Source organism: Lucilia sericata, unplaced genomic scaffold (assembly GCF_015586225.1).
Source record: "Lucilia sericata isolate MDLA Ls3-8-SP2 unplaced genomic scaffold, ASM1558622v1 Contig001023F_arrow, whole genome shotgun sequence".
Lineage (NCBI taxonomy): Eukaryota > Metazoa > Arthropoda > Insecta > Diptera > Calliphoridae > Lucilia > Lucilia sericata.
Genome location: NW_023995005.1, coordinates 122,337 through 144,668, shown reverse-complemented (window position 1 = coordinate 144,668; position 22,332 = coordinate 122,337). Strand labels below are relative to the sequence as shown.

At 28.7% G+C, this 22,332-nt stretch overlaps 1 protein-coding gene across 1 annotated transcript in view; it reads right to left on the bottom strand.

Moving 5' to 3' along the window:
• Positions 1-21,144, bottom strand: part of LOC119609644 (ATP-binding cassette sub-family A member 13-like) — a 61,634-nt gene extending 40,490 nt beyond the window's left edge. The window contains 2 exon segments of the mRNA XM_037964485.1: positions 9,960-10,083; positions 21,086-21,144. The gene's annotated coding sequence lies outside the window, so the exon portion shown is untranslated.
• Positions 21,145-22,332: the final 1,188 nt, after the last annotated feature.

Sequence of the window (22,332 nt, the reverse complement as noted above, 5' to 3'; positions counted from 1 at the left end):
TATAGTCTAGTCTATAGTCTAGTCTATAGTCTAGTCTATAGTCTAGTCTATAGTCTAGTCTATAGTCTAGTCTATAGTCTAGTCTATAGTCTAGTCTATAGTCTAGTCTATAGTCTAGTCTATAGTCTAGTCTATAGTCTAGTCTATAGTCTAGTCTATAGTCTAGTCTATAGTCTAGTCTATAGTCTAGTCTATAGTCTAGTCTATAGTCTAGTCTATAGTCTAGTCTATAGTCTAGTCTATAGTCTAGTCTATAGTCTAGTCTAGTCTATAGTATAGTCTATGTCTATATAGTCTAGTCTATAGTCTAGTCTATAGCTAGTCTATAGTCTAGTCTATAGTCTAGTCTATAGTCTAGTCTAGTCTAGTCTAGTCTATAGTCTAGTCTATAGTCTAGTCTATAGTCTAGTCTATAGTCTAGTCTATAGTCTAGTCTATAGTCTAGTCTATAGTCTAGTCTATAGTCTAGTCTATAGTCTAGTCTATAGTCTAGTCTATAGTCTAGTCTATAGTCTAGTCTATAGTCTAGTCTATAGTCTAGTCTATAGTCTAGTCTATAGTCTAGTCTATAGTCTAGTCTATAGTCTAGTCTATAGTCTAGTCTATAGTCTAGTCTATAGTCTAGTCTATAGTCTAGTCTATAGTCTAGTCTATAGTCTAGTCTATAGTCTAGTCTATAGTCTAGTCTATAGTCTAGTCTATAGTCTAGTCTATAGTCTAGTCTATAGTCTAGTCTATAGTCTAGTCTATAGTCTAGTCTATAGTCTAGTCTATAGTCTAGTCTATAGTCTAGTCTATAGTCTAGTCTATAGTCTAGTCTATAGTCTAGTCTATAGTCTAGTCTATAGTCTAGTCTATAGTCTAGTCTATAGTCTAGTCTATAGTCTAGTCTATCTAGTCTATAGTCTAGTCTATAGTCTAGTCTATAGTCTAGTCTATAGTCTAGTCTATAGTCTAGTCTATAGTCTAGTCTATAGTCTAGTCTATAGTCTAGTCTATAGTCTAGTCTATAGTCTAGAGTCTAGTCTATAGTCTAGTCTATAGTCTAGTCTATAGTCTAGTCTATAGTCTAGTCTATAGTCTAGTCTATAGTTGTTTAGTCTATAGTCTAGTCTATAGTCTAGTCTATAGTCTAGTCTATAGTCTAGTTTATCTAGTCTATAGTCTAGTCTATAGTCTAGTCTATAGTCTAGTCTATAGTCTAGTCTATAGTCTAGTCTATAGTCTAGTCTATAGTCCAGTCTGTAGTCTAGTCTATAGTCTAGTCTATAGTCTAGTCTATAGTCTAGTATATAGTTAAGAACCTAGTCTATAGTAGCTATGAAATTGAGAATTTATAACAAATTTTCCATAAATAGAAATAAATACCTGCTATAGAATAATCAATTTATTTTTCAATTAGTATCGCCATGTTTAAAATTACAAATACAAAAATGTCCAAAGGGTTTTTTGCAGTTATTTTCCATCAAAAGTTTAAAAATAAAAAAACTACTATTCAATTACCAAATACAGCTGGTCATTGCTAATGATGATGGTGACATAAAAATTATGTTTTAATAGTCAATATTAACGACAACTAAACAAAAAAATAGCAAAACCTGCAGAAAAAATTAGCAACAACCTTCATGAAAATCACTCAACTAAAAAATAGTATTGAAATCGAGCAAAAAAAATCTATATAAATAAGTAACAAATTTATACTATAGAATTTCAGTGAATAATTACAAAATTCTTGAACAACATTATTTTACACAAACTTGTACAAATATTTTAAATACATAACCGATGCAAAAACAAAAAGACCTAAGTGCTATTTTTTTAAGTTTTTTTTTATTGGCCCACCAAAATCCATTTAATTATAAAACTACATATTTTTAAATAAGTAGGTATATCCCATTGATTCTAAAAATATTAATGCGAGTTTTTTTATACTTTGTCATTGCACGGGGTTTTTTATCGTTTGAAAATATATTTATTTAAAGAATTTTATTTTAATTTAATTAGCATATAACTTAAGGTATTTAAAGTTTTAATTAATGGAGTAAAACTTATTAACGCCAGCATATCTAGTCTATAGTCTAGTCTATAGTCTAGTCTATAGTCTAGTCTATAGTCTAGTCTATAGTCTAGTCTATAGTCTAGTCTATAGTCTAGTCTATAGTCTGGTCTATAGTCTAGTCTATAGTCTAGTCTAGTCTAGTCTATAGCCTGGTCTATAGTCTAGTCTATAGTCTAGTCTATAGTCTAGTCTATAGTCTAGTCTATAGTCTAGTCTATAGTCTAGTCTATAGTCTAGTCTATAGTCTAGTCTATAGTCTAGTCTATAGTCTAGTCTATAGTCTAGTCTATAGTCTAGTCTATAGTCTAGTCTATAGTCTAGTCTATAGTCTAGTCTATAGTCTAGTCTATAGTCTAGTCTATAGTCTAGTCTATAGTCTAGTCTATAGTCTAGTCTATAGTCTAGTCTATAGTCTAGTCTATAGTCTAGTCTATAGTCTAGTCTATAGTCTAGTCTATAGTCTAGTATATAGTCTAGTCTATAGTCTAGTCTATAGTCTAGTCTATAGTCTAGTCTATAGTCTAGTCTATAGTCTAGTCTATCGTCTAGTCTATAGTCTAGTCTATAGTCTAGTCCAACGGTTCCCAAAAGGGGGTCCGCGGACCCCTAGTGGTCCGTAGCAAAATCCTAGGGGGTCCGCGAAGACGAACGAAAAAAATCATGAATAAAAAATATTCTCTATATGTTACAAAATATTAAAAATATCTCCAAATTTTTCATAAATACTAAAATACACAATTTTTATTCAATAATCCCAGATTTGTTGGTGACTCTTTGAATTTTATTGTTTCGGTCGTTTATCAGTTTCATCCTGAAATTATTGTTTCACTTTTATAAAGTAAAGTATTACGTGATTTGTAATTTTTATAAATATATATGTATCGAAATAAATGTTTTTATAGCAGACGGATAATGATTTGCCTTAGAATTAAATACTGATACTGGTATCCCGGAATATGAAGTTAGGTCACATTTCATAATATTTTTTTAAATTGTAAGCAAAAGTGTTAATCTAGTTAATTTTAAATATAAATATTCTATTCCAACGTGATACACAGATTTTAACTTCATTTTGTTGTCCAATATTATTAAATCAACATCAGAAAATTCATAGCGTTTTGCGTAAATAGTCAAAACCACGCAGTAAAATAATTCGTAGGTATTTTAAAATTCAAATTTAAGATCCAAATTCACAGTACATTCGCAAAGAGTTCAGGTCATATTTTATGTGGGTAACGCATTCCGCAACAACATCGAAGAAGTCTAACTTTCACATATTTTCCCGAAAACTTAGCTTACATACTCAGCTCACTCCTATGCAATCGCAAAAAAATTTAGAAACATGACTCTTTAAGCACACGTCGACAATACTTGTTAAAGAAACCTTTTCTCTACCTTGACGAGAAATGAACATGAAAGCTCTCACGATCATAAAATTAAACATCATGTTAGAAGTCATTCTATATTTAAAACCATGAAATTGAAAACATCTCCGAAATACTAAATGTTCTCAATGTACGGGAATATTTTATAGGGTTTATGGACCAGGACTAAGACAATTTTCGGACGAACAATTACACAGTGATACAGCAAAAAAATGCAAGGGTTCTCATATACCAAATTCTATTTCGTTATAGTCCATAGAGTAGGAATTTATTTTTTAATTTTTCCCGATCACTTCGTTTAGTTCCTTTTTAAGAGCAAAAGTTGTGAAAAAGAGCTATTTTTGAAGTTTTAACTTAAAAAAAATATATGTTTGGTAGTTTGCAACCGATTTTCAAATTGGATATTTTGTTTTAAAGATACAAGTGTTGTCTTTCAACCCAAAAAAATAAATCCAAAATTTATGATTAATGTCTTGGTTACGGCCATTTAAGTAAAAAAAAACTCACACTTTTTTCACAATTTTTATACCCACCATCAAAAAAGATGGGGGGTATATTGATTTTGTCATTCCGTTTGTAACACATCGAAATATTGGCCATAGACCCATAAAAGTATATATATTCCGGGTCCTTATTAAATTCTAAGACGATCTAGCCATGTCCGTCCGTCCGTCCATCTGCCTGTTGAAATCACGATAGGGACCACACGAGAGGAGCTAGACAGTTGAAATTTTGCATAAATATTCCCTATTGCTAAAGTTTGTTTGGTATTAAAAATAGGCAATATCGGTCCAATTTTTCGGATAGCCCCCATACAAGTGGACCTCCAAAAAACAGCTTTAACGGACATAACTGCTTCAGAAGTACGAGTATAGGGATGAAATTCGACATAAATAAGTTTCATATGAGCCAAAATCTTTCTACCAAATTTTTTGAGGATCGGCCCATAAATGACCCTACCCCTAATATATGGTCCCCTTCAGAAAATTACTTTAACACTCATTACTGGCCTAAAAATTCGAGTATAGCGATGAAATTCGGTATAAGTAAGTTTCTTACGAACCAAAACCTTTTAACCAATTTTTTTTAGGATCGGCCCATAAATGACCCTACCCCCATATACGGTCCCCTTCTGAAAATGACTCTAACACTCATTACTGGTCCCAAAATGCAAGTATAGCAATGAAATTCTACATAAATAAGTTTCATGTGAGCCAAAATCTTTCTACCAAATTTTTTGAGGATCGGTCCATAATTGACCCTACCCTCATATAAGGTCCCCTTCAGAAAATGACTTTAACACTCATTACTGGTCCAAAAATGTGAGTATAGCGATGAAATTCGGTATAAGTAAGTTTCTTACGAACCAAAATCGCTCTACGATTTTGTTTTAAGATCGTCCCATAAATGACCCTATCCTCCATCTGAAAATGACTTTAACGCTCATTACTGGCTAAAAATTACGAATATAGCAATAACATTTTACACAATTAAGTTCCTCGCGAGCCAAAATATTTTTAATAACTTTTATGTGGATAGGTCCATAATTGGCCCTACTCCCCCTATTGGGTCCACTTCAGGAAATAGCTTCAACGCTCATTACTGTCTTAAAAATATGAGTAAAGCGATGAAGTGCTACACACTTAAGTTTCTTACGAGCCAAAACCTCTGTACCAATTTTTATTTTGGATCGGCCAAAAAATGACCCTTCCCGCATATAAGGACCCCTCTCTCTGCAAATAACTATAATGCTCATTACTGGCTTAAAAATATGACTGTAGTGACTAAAATTGATGCACATAAGTTTAATGCGTGCCAAAATTTCTCCACAACATTTAGGGAGGATCGGCTCTACGTTGGCCATGAAGCAGTAACTTTAGCTTTTATTACATTTGAAAAAAGGCACATTAAGTTGGGTTTCCAATGATGGTCAATTTATGATAATCGATGAAAAAGGTTATGAGTTGTGCTAAGTTTTATAAAAATATAGCATATTTCTTCCATACAAAAACGTTCATGTTTCTGGTTTTCTTTGTAACAAGTTTAAAAAATGTTTATAAACATTTTTATACAAAAATTAATTTGTATGGAAAAAAACAAAAATTCGAGAAACATGCTATTAGAAAAATTGGCATAAATCATCCAGTTTTCGTAGATTTTTATGAAATAACAAGTTTTAGAAACCTTCCTTTATGTGATTCTTCAGGAAAGTAAAAAAGATTAACTCACTGCCTCATGGTCAAAGTAGAGCATGATGAAAATGAAATTTTTTTTAAAAAAGTGTGAGTTTTTTTACTTAAACGACCGTAACTCAGACATTTGACCATCAATTTTGGATTTCTTTTTTTGGATTAAAAGACACTTGTATCATTAAAAAAAATATTGGATTTGAAAATCGGATGAAAACTACTAAACTTATGATTTTTCAGATTTAAAACTTCAAAAATGGCTCTTTTTCGCATCTTTTGCTCTTAAAAAGTAAGTTAATGAAGTGATAGGGGAAAACTAAAAATATATTCGTACTCTATGGACTATAACGAAATAGAATTGGTATATGAGAACGCCTGCATTTTATTTTTCTTCACTTTTGTATCACAGTGTTATTTATAACAATAAGATATCAAAATATGTATGGGGGTCCGTGAAATTAAATAAATTCCTCAAGGGGTCCGCGAAGTAAAAAATGGTGGGAACCGCTGGTCTAGTCTATAGTCTAGTCTATCGTCTAGTCTATAGTCTAGTCTATAGTCTAGTCTATAGTCTAGTCTATCGTCTAGTCTATAGTCTAGTCTATCGTCTAGTCTATAGTCTAGTCTATCGTCTAGTCCAGGGGTCGGCAGACTTCTGAGTCGGAAGAGCCAAAATTTACAGTTTACAAAACATGGGTTTTAAAAGAGCCACAAAATGTTTGTTTATTAAAGCATTACAAATACGTTATGAATTCACTTCAAAACCATATTTTTTGTTTAATTATCTGCAAGACAATTCTGCAAGGAATCTTTCTTATAGATTTTTGACTAAAAATACTTTTTTAATTTTTGTGGGTCATTCGAATGCGTTTTTTAACACTTGTTATATAAAGAGATATAAAAGTTTATTAGAGTGGGGCGACAGTGATATAATTTAAAGGCATCTGCCATAATACAGTATAAAGTGTCATAGTTATGTATATTAATTAGGCAGCAATCGAGATAAAATTTTGCATAAGTTTTTTTATATGATGTATTGCGGACATCAAGCCATAATTGACCAGCACCAATATAAGGCCCCTTTAAGAAAATTACTCTAACGATCATAATTGACTTAACAGTAGCAGTATAGAGACGAAATTCGACATAAACAAGTTGTATAAGAACAAAAAATCTATCTTCTTAATTTTATTTTAACACTCATAACTGGCTTAATAATAGCAGTATTATGACGAAATTTAACACAAACAGGAATAAAAATCACTTTACCAAATTTGATGATCTGCTCATAATTGATCCTATCCCCCATACTAGATCCCCATTAGAAAATGACCCTATCGCTCTTAGAGTCCACTTTCGAAAACGAAGTTATGACATACAGCAGCCTAAAATACAAGTATAGTGATGAAAATCAACACAAACAAGTTTTATAGGATCTAAAATCTCATTACCAAATTTTGTAAGGATGGGTCCATAATACGCTTTCTGGTCCCTTATTTATTTATTTATAGCCAAACATTTTATGTCAAAAATATGTCAATCTTTCATAGATCACTGTCATTAAAATATGGAATATTTAAAAAATTTTAATTTTTTGGCACCTTTTTATAGAAAGCGTGCAAAAAATATAAAATTCTTTAAAAAAGATTAAAGTCTTCAAATAGACCAAGTTTTTAGTATTTAACTGTATCCAAACTCTCCACATTATTAATTAATTACTATATCTTAAATTTCCAAAAAAATATGTTTTAATTCGAAAAAACACGAAAATTTCGGAATGTATGATCATGTTTTACATCTTATTTAATGGTACTTCGTAGGAGCGCTGATATGATACTCCATTTTCAATGAACACTTTAAAGAATCCAACATTTTCTTACAATATTAACTTGTACATGGAACAAATTCAATGGGAGTGATAGGTTTGTATGGCTTTAGAAAGTTTGGATCATAACTTGTTGTTTAAAGTTTCAAAAATGACTCTAAATTTTAATTTGTTAGTTGACTTTTTACCTAACTCTTCCAACTTGCTTTTAAACTTTGAGTTTCTAGAGATCCAATACAAATTCCAAATGGCTCAATGAGGATTTACTCTCAAATGTGTGATTGTAACGCCAAATAAAAGGAAATGAGCGCATATATAATTGTGTTGTTTTCTTTCTTTTTCACTCAAAAAGTATATGTTTTTGTTTCGCTTATGTACAGAACGATTGAGCAAAGTTAAAAAGTTGTGTATATTGTAGAAACGTTTGCGAATTGTTTTGTTAGTTTTAATACACTGCTCTTTAATAGATTCGGAAAGATTTTAAAATATATAAATATTTTTTTTTAAAATAAATAAAATATGTGTATGAAACTAAAGAGCCATAGCTAGACATCTAAAGAGCCGCATTTGGCTCGCGAGCCGTAGTTTGCCGACCCCTGGTCTAGTCTATAGTCTAGTCTATAGTCTAGTCTATGATCTAGTCTATAGTCTAGTCTATGATCTAGTCAATAGTCTAGTCTATGATCTAGTCTATAGTCTAGTGTATGATCTAGTCTATAATCTAGTCTATAGTCTAGTCTATAGTCTACTGTGTGGTATATAGATAGTTGTCTGTCTACTTGACAGCATTATGACAATGTTATATCATATCATGATCTTTTCAATTTTCTAAAAGTTATTTTTTACTGTTAACCCAAAATTTCATATCTCTTATTTATTTATCTAGTAATAAAACTGCATGGTCGTTTCAAAAGGTCAAACTTCATGAATTAATATTTTTGCATTTGCAAAATCTCATATTTCTAACTATAATTAATTAAGTGGTATTTTATTATTCAATGAAATATTTCAAGAAACTTTAAAAACTTTGTTCTTTACCTAAAGTCGGAGGAGTTTTTAAACAATAACGTTTAGATCTGTTGAAATCTATTTTGAAATTTTATAATTGAAATGAAATAACTACTTAGCTCAAGTAAATTGAAGTTAAATAATTTGAATTAACAACTTGAAAATCATGATTCAATAAAATAAATAAACAATCCAGAAAATTATTATTTGCAAACAAATCAAAACACAACAAGTAAGAGTGTTATATTCGGCTATGCCGAATCTTATATACCCACCATCAAACCACGTTTGACTCGAATGAAGCTTACTTATGTCGAATTTCATCTATATACTCGTATATTTAGGCCAGTTATAAGCGTTAAAGTAATTTTCTCAAGGGGACCTTATATAGGGGGGTAGGGTCAATTATGGGTCGATCCTCATAAAATTTGGTAGACAGAATTTGGTTCGTATTAAATTGATTTGTGTCGAATTTCATCGCTACACTCGTATTTTTAAACCATTAATGAGCGTTGCAGTTATTTTCTGAAGGGGACCTAATATGGGAGGTAGGGTCAATCATGGACCGATCCTCATAAAATTTTTTAGATAGATTTTGACTCGTATGAAACTTACTTATGTCGAATGTCATCTATATACTAGTATTTTTAAGCCAGTAATGAGCGTTAAAGTCATTTCTGAAGGGGACTTTATATGGGGGGTAGGGTCAGTTATGAACCGATCCGCATAAAATTTTGCATAGTGATTTTGAATCATAAGAAACTTACTTATGTCGAATTTCATCGCTATATTCGTATTTTTAAACAAGTTATGGCTGTTAAAGCTGCTTTTCGAGGGGACACTTGTATGGGGGCTATCCGAAGACGTAGACCGATATTGCCCTCCTTCAATTCCAAACAAACCTTACCTATAAGAAATATTTATGTGAAATTTCAATCCTCTAGCTCTTTCCAGTCGGACTCTATCGTGCTTTCAACAGACAGACGGACAGACGGACAGACAGACAGACAGACAGACAGACAGACAGACAGACAGACAGACGGACAGACGGACAGACGGACAGACAGACAGACGGACGGACAGACATGGCTAGATCATCTTAGAATTTAATGAGGACCCAGAATATATATACTTTTGTGGGTCTATGACTAATATTTCGATGTGTTACAAACGGATTGACAAAATCAATATACCCCCCATCATTTTTGATGGTGGGTATAAAAATAAATGTAGAAGCCGGAGATTTGGACTTTGTCTAAACCAACAATTAATATTTTCTAGAGAAAATTATATTAATAAAGTTTTTAAACAAATCTATAAAAAAAAAATCTGTAAAATTTAAGTTGCGAAGTTGACAATCATTTATCATAATTTTAAACATATTTAACGACGTTCCTTCTAATGAATAATTAAAATAATAAATCAATTGGTTTTTTCTATCCCTCTAGTAGAAAAAGTGCTAATTAATAATATAAATATTATTACTTACTTACAAAAACAAGTTTGTTTATTAAATGATTTTTATTTAGCATCCAATTTTTTTTTTCTGCGCTATTTCAAGGTCAAGGTTGTTATTTGGGAGAAGATGTTATAAAAATTACCTTCTTTTTTATTGATCTGTAAAGAAAAGAAAATCATTGGACATTAATCATAAAGAGTTGTTTTTATGAAGATTAAGTAGATAAAAGTGTTAACAATGTTTTAATATAAAACATGTTAATTTATTAATAGTTTTTCTAAGAAGATTTGTTTTTGTTATGATTTACGAAAAACACTATCATAAGAAAACGAAATCGATAGTTAAATTTTTAAACTGCAGAAAAATCAACCTCAAAATCTACGCTTTCATTTTATTATTAACATTTTAGATACAAATTAAACACGTTTTGCACGATTTTAAAATTACTATTCTTTTACAAGTATTTTTTTTATCTGTAATTTAATACTTATATTCTTAAAAAATTAATTAAAGTCTCAATATTTTTTGCTTCCCCCAAAGAAAATCTAGAGCACCGTGTCAATGTCAATATACAAATTTTGTTGGTTTTTACAATTCATTCTAAAACATTATAAAAACAATTAACAAATTAGTGTCATTAAAATTAATAAATAGCGCAGTCATTAATATTTATATTTTTTGAATTATATTTTTAGTGAAAAACTAATTTAATAACTTTTAAACTTGAATATCTAGCCAATAGTCTAGTCTGCCGTTTAGTGTAAAGTCTATTCTATTAACTAGAGGCTGATCTACAGTCTGATCTAATCCATAGTCTTGTATATAGTCTTATTTTCTAGTCCATAGTCTAGTCCATAGTCTAGTCCATAGTCTAGTCCATAGTCTAGTCCATAGTCTAGTCCATAGTCTAGTCCATAGTCTAGTCCATAGTCTAGTCCATAGTCTAGTCTATAGTCTAGTCTAATCTAGTCATCGTCTATAGTCTAGTCTATAGGTCTAGTCTATAGTCTAGTCTATAGTCTAGTCTATAGTCTAGTCTATAGTCTAGTCTATAGTCTAGTCTATAGTCTAGTCTATAGTCTAGTCTATCGTCTAGTCTATAGTCTAGTCTATAGTCTAGTCTATAGTCTAGTCTATAGTCTAGTCTATAGTCTAGTCTATAATCTAGTCTATAGTCTAGTCTATAGTCTAGTCTATAGTCTAGTCTATAGTCTAGTCTATAGTCTAGTCTATAGTCTAGTCTATAGTCTAGTCTATAGTCTAGTCTATAGTCTAAGTCTATAGTTCTAGTCTATAGTCTAGTCTATAGTCTAGTCTATAGTTAGTCTATAGTCTAGTCTATAGTCTAGTCTATAGGTCTAGTCTATAGTCTAGTCTATCGTCTAGTCTATAGTATAGTCTCTAGTCTAGTCTATAGTCTAGTCTATAGTCTAGTCTATAGTCTAGTCTATAGTCTAGTCTATAGTCTAGTCTATAGTCTAGTCTATAGTCTAGTCTATAGTCTAGTCTATAGTCTAGTCTATAGTCTAGTCTATAGTCTAGTCTATAGTCTAGTCTATAGTCTAGTCTATAGTCTAGTCTATAGTCTAGTCTATAGGTCTAGTCTATAGTCTAGTCTATAGTCTAGTCTATAGTCTAGTCTATAGTCTAGTCTATAGTCTAGTCTATAGTCTAGTCTATAGTCTAGTCTATAGTCTAGTCTATAGTCTAGTCTATAGTCTAGTCTATAGTCTAGTCTATAGTCTAGTCTATAGTCTAGTCTATAGTCTAGTCTATAGTCTAGTCTATAGTCTAGTCTATAGTCTAGTCTATAGTCTAGTCTATAGTCTAGTCTATAGTCTAGTCTATAGTCTAGTCTATAGTCTAGTCTATAGTCTAGTCTATAGTCTAGTCTATAGTCTAGTCTATAGTCTAGTCTATAGTCTAGTCTATAGTCTAGTCTATAGTCTAGTCTATAGTCTAGTCTATAGTCTAGTCTATAGTCTAGTCTATAGTCTAGTCTATAGTCTAGTCTATAGTCTAGTCTAGTCTAGTCTAGTCTAGTCTAGTCTAGTCTAAATTTTTACTTCTTGACAACAATAGAAAATTTTTCAAAAATGTTCTCTAAAAAGAAAATTTATCGAATTTTTATCAAAAACTTTTTATAAATAGAAAATTTTACTAACATTTCCTCTAAATAGAAAATTTATCTAATGTTTTTTTGTTTCTTTCAAATACCCTCTCCTATTACAAAGATCTTACAACAATTGTTTGTTAAATTTTTATAAATTATTAATCCCACCATTCAATAAAACAAAAAATATTATGTTTTTTATTTTGTTGCTATACAAACTTTGTCCATAATGAATGCAATTTTCTCATAAATTTACATTTTATAATTTTTTTATTATTTGTAATGAATATTTGCATTGTTTTTAAATAAACAATAGTCACACGCACCTGCAGACAAACTTAGACAAAATTGTTAAAAAAAAATACAACTTAATTATTTCCATAAAAAGTGCAACTAATAAATAAAATAAACAAAGAATATCACACCATTTAAAATCAAAATAAAACAACAACAGCAAAGAAAAACAAACAAATGTAATAAATAACGTAATCGTAATTTTTAGGTTATAAACAACAGTGTATAAAAAAATTAGAAAATTGTAATCAAAACAAATCAACCAAACTGATCAAAAGTAAGAAGAGAGCGGAAGAGTGAGAGTTTCTTATTACATTAAGTTGGTTGGACTCTTTTTTAGCTATTTGTTAACTTTGGTCTTAAAAAGTCCATTTTCTTTCCCTTCTGGTCTAATTTTACTCCTTTGTCAATTTTATACTTTTACCAAATGTTTTCCCATTTCGTCCGCTTATACCACCCTTTTTTTGCAGTGTTACTGTCTTTGCGCCTAATTGTCATTATTAATAATGCGGAAGTTTTTTCAAAAATTTTTGTTGTCAATTTTTGGTTTTGTTTTTAGTTTATTCGCGTTTATTAGCAGACGCTTTAATGAAATCGTATCGCTGGAACTGAAGAAAAAGAAGCAGAAAATAACGCGAGCAGCAATAAATTAACATAAACAAACTAAAAAAAGCTCACGTTTACTTTCGGTTTTAAACTACAACAACAATGATTTAATGTTTAAATCAAATCGAGTTTAATATTTGTTTATATAGCTATTAGGGTGGTAGCAATTTAGGGAAAATTTATTGTACTGGAAATTTCTATAGGGAGAAAATTCATAAAACTAAAAGTGGTTCTCAAGAACAAGACTAGTCTATAGGATAGTCTAGTCTATAGGCTAGTCTAGTCTATAGTCTAGTCTATAGTCTAGTCTATATTCTAGTCTATAGTCTAGTCTATAGTCTAGTCTATAGTCTAGTCTATAGTCTAGTCTATAGTCTAGTCTATAGTCTAGTCTATATTCTAGTCTATAGTCTAGTCTATAATCTAGTCTAAAGTCTAGTCTATAATCTAGTCTATAATCTAGTCTATAGTCTAGTCTATAGTCTAGTCTATAGTCTAGTCTATAGTCTAGTCTATAGTCTAGTCTATAGTCTAGTCTATAGTCTAGTCTATAGTCTAGTCTATAGTCTAGTCTATAGTCTAGTCTATAGTCTAGTCTATAGTCTAGTCTATAGTCTAGTCTATAGTCTAGTCTATAGTCTAGTCTATAGTCTAGTCTATAGTCTAGTCTATAGTCTAGTCTATAGTCTAGTCTATAGTCTAGTCTATAGTCTAGTCTATAGTCTAGTCTATAGTCTAGTCTATAGTCTAGTCTATAGTCTAGTCTATAGTCTAGTCTATAGTCTAGTCTATAGTCTAGTCTATAGTCTAGTCTATAGTCTAGTCTATAGTCTAGTCTATAGTCTAGTCTATAGTCTAGTCTATAGTCTAGTCTATAGTCTAGTCTATATTCTGGTCTATAGTCTAGTCTATAGTCTAAATTTTTACTTCTAGACAACAAATTGCAAAGATGTATCAAAAATTGTCTCTAAAATGAAAATTTATAAATTTTTTTCAAAAAATTCAGTACTATTGTAATTTTTTTCAAAACCGCAGTACCCCCATGACACAAGAAATACAATTTCCAAAATTTGCTCATAATACGATTGTCAATATACTAGAACATAGACTGAACATATCCCTCATGGTTAATAATAATGGAACTAAATAAATCTGACATTTTATACGGGGCCAATGTCAATGGGACATTATACTCTACGCTTAACTACCAGTGACAGATATCGATAAAAAAAAACACCCCCTTATTAAAATATTCGCTTGAAATATTTAAATATACTGGCAAATGTTCAATTTTTATGCGGATTTGTATTAACAATATTATTGGCATATTAAATAATTTATTTTATAAACAAAATAAAATTCATTAAACATTCATGCAATGACCAGCCAGCATCTACTAAGGAAGAAAATTTATTCTGTAATGATATGTATGTCGGAATTAAATTTTATTACCAATTTTAAAATAATATAGATTTTCAGAAGATCTGACATGCTTATATAAGGGGACTGGGTAAATTTTTTTTTAACTTTATTTATTCACAGAAATTTGCAATATTACATATTTAAACTTATGTTTAATCCCGCGAAGCCATTTGGTTTGTGTGTAGGATTAAGGATTAATTGAGAATGTTGAACCTATTTTATCGATTTACTGACAATAAAGTGATTTCTTAAGAAGCTGGACTTGTGGACTTGGATCAACTAAGAACTAAGATCTTTTGTCGAACCAATTCTAATATCATGATTTATTTTTAAAGATATGTTTATTGGCATGTTAGAAATTAGTTACTTAGTTTGTTAGTTCTGAACTAGAACTGAACTAGAACTGAACTAGAACTGAACTAGAACTGAACTAGAACTGAACTAGAACTGAACTAGAACTGAACTAGAACTGAACTAGAACTGAACTGAACTGAACTGAACTGAACTAGAACTGAACTGAACTAGAACTGAACGAACTGAACTGAACTGAACTAGAACTGAACTGAACTAGAACTGAACTAGAACTGAACTAGAACTGAACTAGAACTGAACTAGAACTGAACTAGAACTGAACTAGAACTGAACTAGAACTGAACTAGAACTGAACTAGAACTGAACTAGAACTGAACTAGAACTGAACTAGAACTGAACTAAACTAGAACTGAACTAGAACTGAACTAGAACTAGAACTGAACTAGAACTGAACTAGAACTGAACTAGAACTGAACTAGAACTGAACTAGAACTGAACTAGAACTGAACTAGAACTGAACTAGAACTGAACTAGAACTGAACTAGAACTGAACTAGAACTGAACTAGATCTGAACTAGAACTGAACTAGAACTGAACTAGAACTGAACTAGAACTGAACTAGAACTGAACTAGAACTGAACTAGAACTGAACTAGAACTGAACTAGAACTGAACTAGAACTGAACTAGAACTGAACTAGAACTGAACTAGAACTGAACTAGAACTGATATAGAACTGAACTAGAACTGAACTAGAACTGAACTAGAACTGAACTAGAACTGAACTAGAACTGAACTAGAACTGAACTAGAACTGAACTAGAACTGAACTAGAACTGAACTAGAACTGAACTAGAACTGAACTAGAACTGAACTAGAACTGAACTAGAACTGAACTAGAACTGAACTAGAACTGAACTAGAACTGAACTAGAACTGAACTAGAACTGAACTAGAACTGAACTAGAACTGAACTAGAACTGAACTAGAACTGAACTAGAACTGAACTAGAACTGAACTAGAACTGAACTAGAACTGAACTAGAACTAAACTAGAACTGAACTAGAACTGAACTAGAACTGAACTAGAACTGAACTAGAACTGAACTAGAACTGAACTAGAACTGAACTAGAACTGAACTAGAACTGAACTAGAACTGAACTAGAACTGAACTAGAACTGAACTAGAACTGAACTAGAACTGAACTAGAACTGAACTAGAACTGAACTAGAACTGAACTAGAACTGAACTAGAACTGAACTAGAACTGAACTAGAACTGAACTAGAACTGAACTAGAACTGAACTAGAACTGAACTAGAACTGAACTAGAACTGAACTAGAACTAGAACTGAACTAGAACTGAACTTGAACTGAACTAGAACTGAACTAGAACTGAACTAGAACTGAACTAGAACTGAATATCAACAACTAAACTTCGAAGGCAGCCTAGAACCTAAAAAGCATTCAGAATATAATTTGATGGGCCTAAGACCGATATTTCTATTTGTTACAAACGGAATTTAGACAAAATAAATATATTTGGCATGATGGGTATAAAAATATAAAAAGTAAGTAATTTGATTTGATTATTATAAAATGCAAGCGTTGAGTTTAAAAATCTGAAAGTCTTATTACAAAATGTTGTAAAAATTCAGGGTTTTTAAAAATCAGAATAAAAATTAGCGTTTATACAATAAAGTTCTAGATGTAATAAAAGTTTCCGGTTCTAAATCGTTAATTTTTTGTAAAAATAATTTAATAATTAACATAATTAGCAGAACCTTTAACAATAAGTTTGCAGTTTTTAAGTTATTTAAGTTTATTTCAATAAACTTTCAAGTTTAATCCATTCAAAAGTTCAAAGTCTATGATTTATTTAAATATTTTTTTTTTAAATCAAATTTATCTTAAAATTATTTATCTCATCAATAATGTTGTTGATTTTTTTTAGAAATATTTTAAAATATTAATTAAATCGTGTTGTTTTAAGCAAGAGGGAATATTTTTTTTTCATTTCTTCTAAAACATCTATTAAATTAATACTTTTTCTATAAAAAAAATACGTAAACATTAATTGTTAATCAGCAAGTAGAAAAAACTAATGGCAGACTAAATGCCGGTTTTATTTACGTGATTTGAAAAAGTATATTCTGAAACAACAAAAAAACTAAATAAAATTATTTATAAACTTGTTCAGTAGACAATTAAAAAAAATCCAATTTTTTTCTATTTTTTAATAAAATAAAATTGTTGTCTGTTATAAGATTTTATTTTTCTAAATTCTAGATAATGTCGACTAAGCAGACTTAAAACTAATTATGAACATAGAGTCAAACCAAAATTATAGTTTGATTTAAGTTTAACATTTGTAATCTTCATTTTCCTCTTATAGTGAAGATGGCAACAGAAATTTCATAAAAATAAATTAAGCAAAAAACTACATCTGTGCCTGTTGCGGGAATACGAGGGTTAATTTTTCGTAAAATTCAAATATATTAGTATATTAAGAAGTCTTAAATCTAAACGATATTAAAAGTCTAGGATTTTTAAAACGCTTTAAATTACCAAATAACGAGAAATTCCCACAAAATATGTCTAAAATCATGTCAAACACTTGCCGTGTGATTAAAATTTAAATTATTCAAATTTTATGCAAATTTTTGCTATTTTTGACATCTAAATCTTATGTCATAGTATGTGGATTTTGTGCAGCTAAATAAATAAATTTGGCACATCCTATTATAACGCTAGACAAAGACAATTTTTATTTCAAATTCATTCATTTTATTGATTGTATCAATAAAATGTATCAATTCAAGTTATAAACAAAATTAAACAAAAAAAAAAAACTGGTCCAACTCGTGTGTTTGGGTTTTGTATAAATTATAAAATTATAGAAGTAAATAAAATAGATGCAATTTATAATATGAAAATAAAAAAAAAAAAAACTTTCAAAAATTCTTTATTATAGATTTTCAATAAATTATTTTTGGCGAAATTTTGCATAAAATCTCAATTTCAATTTTTATAAAATTCTTAGTTAAAGAAAAATTTACTATTTAAAGAAAATTTTTGATAAATTTCCCACTTCAGGGAAATTTTTAGTAAATTTCCCATTTATAGGAAGTTTTCAATTCTCTTTTTAAAATAATTTTTTCAGAAATTTCCTATGTTAGGGAATTTTTAAAATATTCTTATTTTATACATATTCTATTCGAGGGAAATTTTCAATAATTTTTTCATTTAAAAGAATCCACTAATTTCGAATTTCAATTTTTTAGTTAATTTTCTATTTAAGAGATTTTTTAATACATTTTTTTATTGAAGGAAATTTTTAACAAATTTAATGGGGAATTTTTACAAAATATTCTATTTAAGGGAAATTTTTAGTAAATTTCTTATTATTTAAGGGAAATTTTCAATAAATTTTCCATTTAAAGGAATTTTTCCACAAATTTCGTATTTCAGAGAAAATTTTTAGTAAATTTCCTATTTAAGGGAATTTTTAATAAATTTCCTATTTGAGGAAATTTTCAATAAATTTCTTGGGGAATTTTTACGAAATATTCTATTTAAAGGAAATTTTTGATAAATTTCATATATAAAGAAATTTTCAATTAATATCTTATGTTTCCATAAATTTCGAAATTTCATACTTAAGGGAATTTTTAACAAATTTCCTATTTGAAAATTTTTTCAATAAATTTCATGGGAAATTTTTAGTAAATTTCTATTTTAAAGGTAATTTTCAATAAATTTTTCCATTTTAAAGAAATATTTAATAAAGTTCCTAATTGTGGGAAATTTTCAATAAACTTCCCGCTTATGGAATTTTTCGATAAATTTCCAATTTATAAAAAAATTTAAAAATTTCATATTTGAAGAAAATTTGAAATAAATTTTCTATTTAAGGGAAATTTTTGTAAAATTCTTTTTTGGAGGAAGTTTTCAATTAATTAACTATTTGAGGGAAATTTTAAATAAAATTCATGATAAAAGAAAATTTTCAATAAATTTTCTATTTAAAGGCAATTATTAAAAAATTACCCACTTAAAGGAAATTTTCCATAACTTTCCTATTTAAAAGGAAATTTTAAATAAATTTGTTATTTATAGGAAATTTACAAAAATTTACTATTTAAGGGAAATTTTTATTAAATTTTCTATTTAAAGAAAATTTTTAATAAATTTTCTGTTTATAGGAAATTTGCCAAAATTTCCTCCTTAAAAGACATTTTTAATAAATTTCTTCTTAAAAGAAATATTTAATAAATTTGCTCTTAAAAGGAAATTTTAAATAAATTTCCTATTTAAAGGAAATTTTCAATAAACTTCCTTTTTAAATGAAATTTTCAATAAATTTCCTTTTTAAATGAAATTTTCAATAAATTTCCTCTTTAAATGAAATTTTTCATAAATTTCCTCTTTAAATGAAATTTTTCATAAATTTCCTATTTAAAGGAAATCTTCAATAAATTTCCTATTTAAATTAAATTTACCAAAATTTCCTATTTAAGGGAAATTTACCAAAATTTCCTCTTTAAATGAAATTTTCAATAAATTTCCTCTTAAAAGGAAATTTTCAATAAATTTCCTCTTAAAGGAAATTTTTAATAATTTCCTCTTAAAGGAAATTTTTAATAATTTCCTCTTAAAGAAAATTTTTAATAATTTCCTCTTAAAGAAAATTTTTAATAATTTCCTCTTAAAAGGAATTTTTCAATAAATTTCCTATTTAAAGGAAAATTTTCAATAAATTTCCTATTTAAAGGAAATTTTCAATAAATTTCCTCTTTAAATGAGATTTTCAAAAAATTTCCTCTTTAAATTAAATTTTCAATAAATTTCCAATCCCTTAAATAGGAAATTTACCAAAATTTCCTATCTAAGAGAAATTTTTATTTTTTCATTTTTCCATTTTAAAGGACATTTTTAATAAATTTCATATAAAAAAAAATTTTCAATAAATTTCCTATATTTTTCGAAAAGTTTTCAATTTAAAGGAAATACACAAATTGTTTGAAAAAATATATAAATTTACTTCTCAAAATCGTTCCTAAATCTTAAAAAAATTCAAACAAATATCGCTGAAAAAAAGAACTAACCCAGAACTACTCTAAAGAATGTGTATAAGTTCTCCAAAGTTTCCCTAAATCCGTTTCCAATAGTGACAAATTCGAAAAAAAAAACATTGATTTAAGAACAAGTTCCAGAACTGTTTCATAACAGCATCCACAGAACCAGTTCCTAACAAATATCGCTGAAAAAAGAACTAGTCCGGAACTATTCAAAGAATGTTCTCCAAAGTTTCCCTAGGTTAGGTTCTGATGATGACAAATTCGAAAAAAAACCTTTATTTAAGAACCAGTTCCAGAACTTTTTCATAAAACCAGTGTCCAAACCAAAACGCTTCCACAGAACCAGTTCCTAACAAATATCGCTGAAAAAAGAACTACTTAGCCCTAGAACTATAACTATTCTAAAGAATGTGTCTAAGTTCTGTAAAGCTTCCCTCAATCCGGTTCTGATGATGACAAATTCGTAAGAAAACATTGATTTAAGAACCAGTTCTAGAACTGTTGTTTCATAAAAGCATCCACAGAACCAGTTCCTAACAAATATCGCTCAAGAAAGAATTAGCCCCAGAACTATTCTAAAAAATTTTCTTTAAAGCATCCCTAAATCCGGTTCTGATTGTGACAAATTCGTGAAAAAAAACTTTGATTTAAGAACAAGTTCCATAAAACCAGTGTCCAAACCAAAACACTTTCACAGCACAAGTTCCTAAGATGACAACTCCGAACAGAAATCATTGATCTCAACATCAAAATAGAGCAACTACAGGCTATAATCATATGTTATAGAACTATTTGTGGAACTAATATAATTTTCCTAGATTTTTAACTAATTCCCGTGACATTTCCTTATTCAAACGGCAACGAGTGTTTTCAAAATCAGAGCAAAATGAAAATTATAAAAAGTTTAACTTGTTAATTTAGTTTTTGTTAAAACAAAATGTTACTATTTTTTAAAAAACTTTGTTTTTGTTTAAAACTATTATTATTTTTTTTTTTAACTTTTTTCCAAACAACATTTTAAAATGATTACAAAAAACACCTAATTTGACAAAATTGGCAAAGAAATACAAAAAAAATATGTAAAAAACTAGGAATGATGCACAAAAAAAAAAACAAATAAAAAATTTATAAAAAAACAACAACAACAAAAAGCTCAAACTAGTAAAAACACAAAATCCAGTTTCACTTTCCGTTTATGATTTCTTTGTTGTTGCTGCTATTGTTGTAATATTTGATTGGGTTGGTGTGTGTTTGTTTCACTTACATTGTAGTTGTTGCTTTTTTTTACAACAAAATTTTGTTATTTAAAATATTTATTACAAAATCACACTGACTTACATTTGAGATTTAAAAATTTTTGTTTTTTTAAGTTATTTTTTGGAACACTTTTTTATAATAAAAATTTTTTTTAGGAATTTTTTTTAAATTTCTTTAAATTTTTATAAAATTTCTATAATTTTCTGAAATTTTTAAAATTTTTCTTTATTCGTTTATTTTTGTTTAAATATTTTTTTATTATTTTAAATTTGTTTTTATTTCTTATATATCAACGATTTCTTTTTTTATTATTTGTATTTTTATTTGTTTTATTTTATTCACACTTTATTTTTAATGAGTTTTTTATTTATTTTGTTTTATTTTTTTCGCTTTTCACTTTAAACCGCTTACAACAACTGCTGTCACCGATAGCCGCTTTAAAACTGAGCTTAAAGTTAATAAAGAGTTTGTAAAAATATTGAAACATTTTGGTTTAAAAAAAACTCTCATAGCGCTCGCTTTGCTTTAACTAAACATCTCAGAATTTTTGTATTTTTTTTTTCTATTTTTTGCTTTAAAATCATATTGATTTTATACACAACAACAACAATAAACTTATATTGAAAATACAACAACAGCTACTTTGATTTTAGTTTTGTCTATTTGGTAAAAACATTGTAAACATTAAAATAAACAAAATGTTTAGCAACATGTTGCTAAGCTATTGACAAAGTTTAGCCAGAGGAGTTAAAGGTTGATAGATAAAGAGCATAATTATACGTTAGAGAAAAACATTGTAATATTAAGCCGGGTTTAAATTTTGTAAACGAAATTTAAATACAATTTTGTGATAAAAAAAAACAACAGCTGATGTGTTATTTTTATATTATTAAAGATTGATATTGTTACAGTACTCAACCAAACCAGTTTAATAAGTTATTAAACTTGATATTTTTTTTTTTTTTGTAATATCAAAACAAAATTTTTTAAATTGTTTTATACTAAGTGCTATTTCATGTATTCTAATACAGAAACAAAGTGTGATACGAAAAATATTCTATTTAAAAGAAATTTACAATATTTTTTCTATTGACAAGACTAGACTATGTATAGACTAGACTATAGACTATAGACTAGACTATAGACTAGACTATAGACTAGACTATAGACTAGACTATCGACTAGACTATCGACTAGACTATAGACTAGACTATCGACTAGACTATAGACTAGACTATCGACTAGACTATCGACTAGACTATCGACTAGACTATCGACTAGACTATCGACTAGACTATAGACTAGACTATAGACTAGACTATAGACTA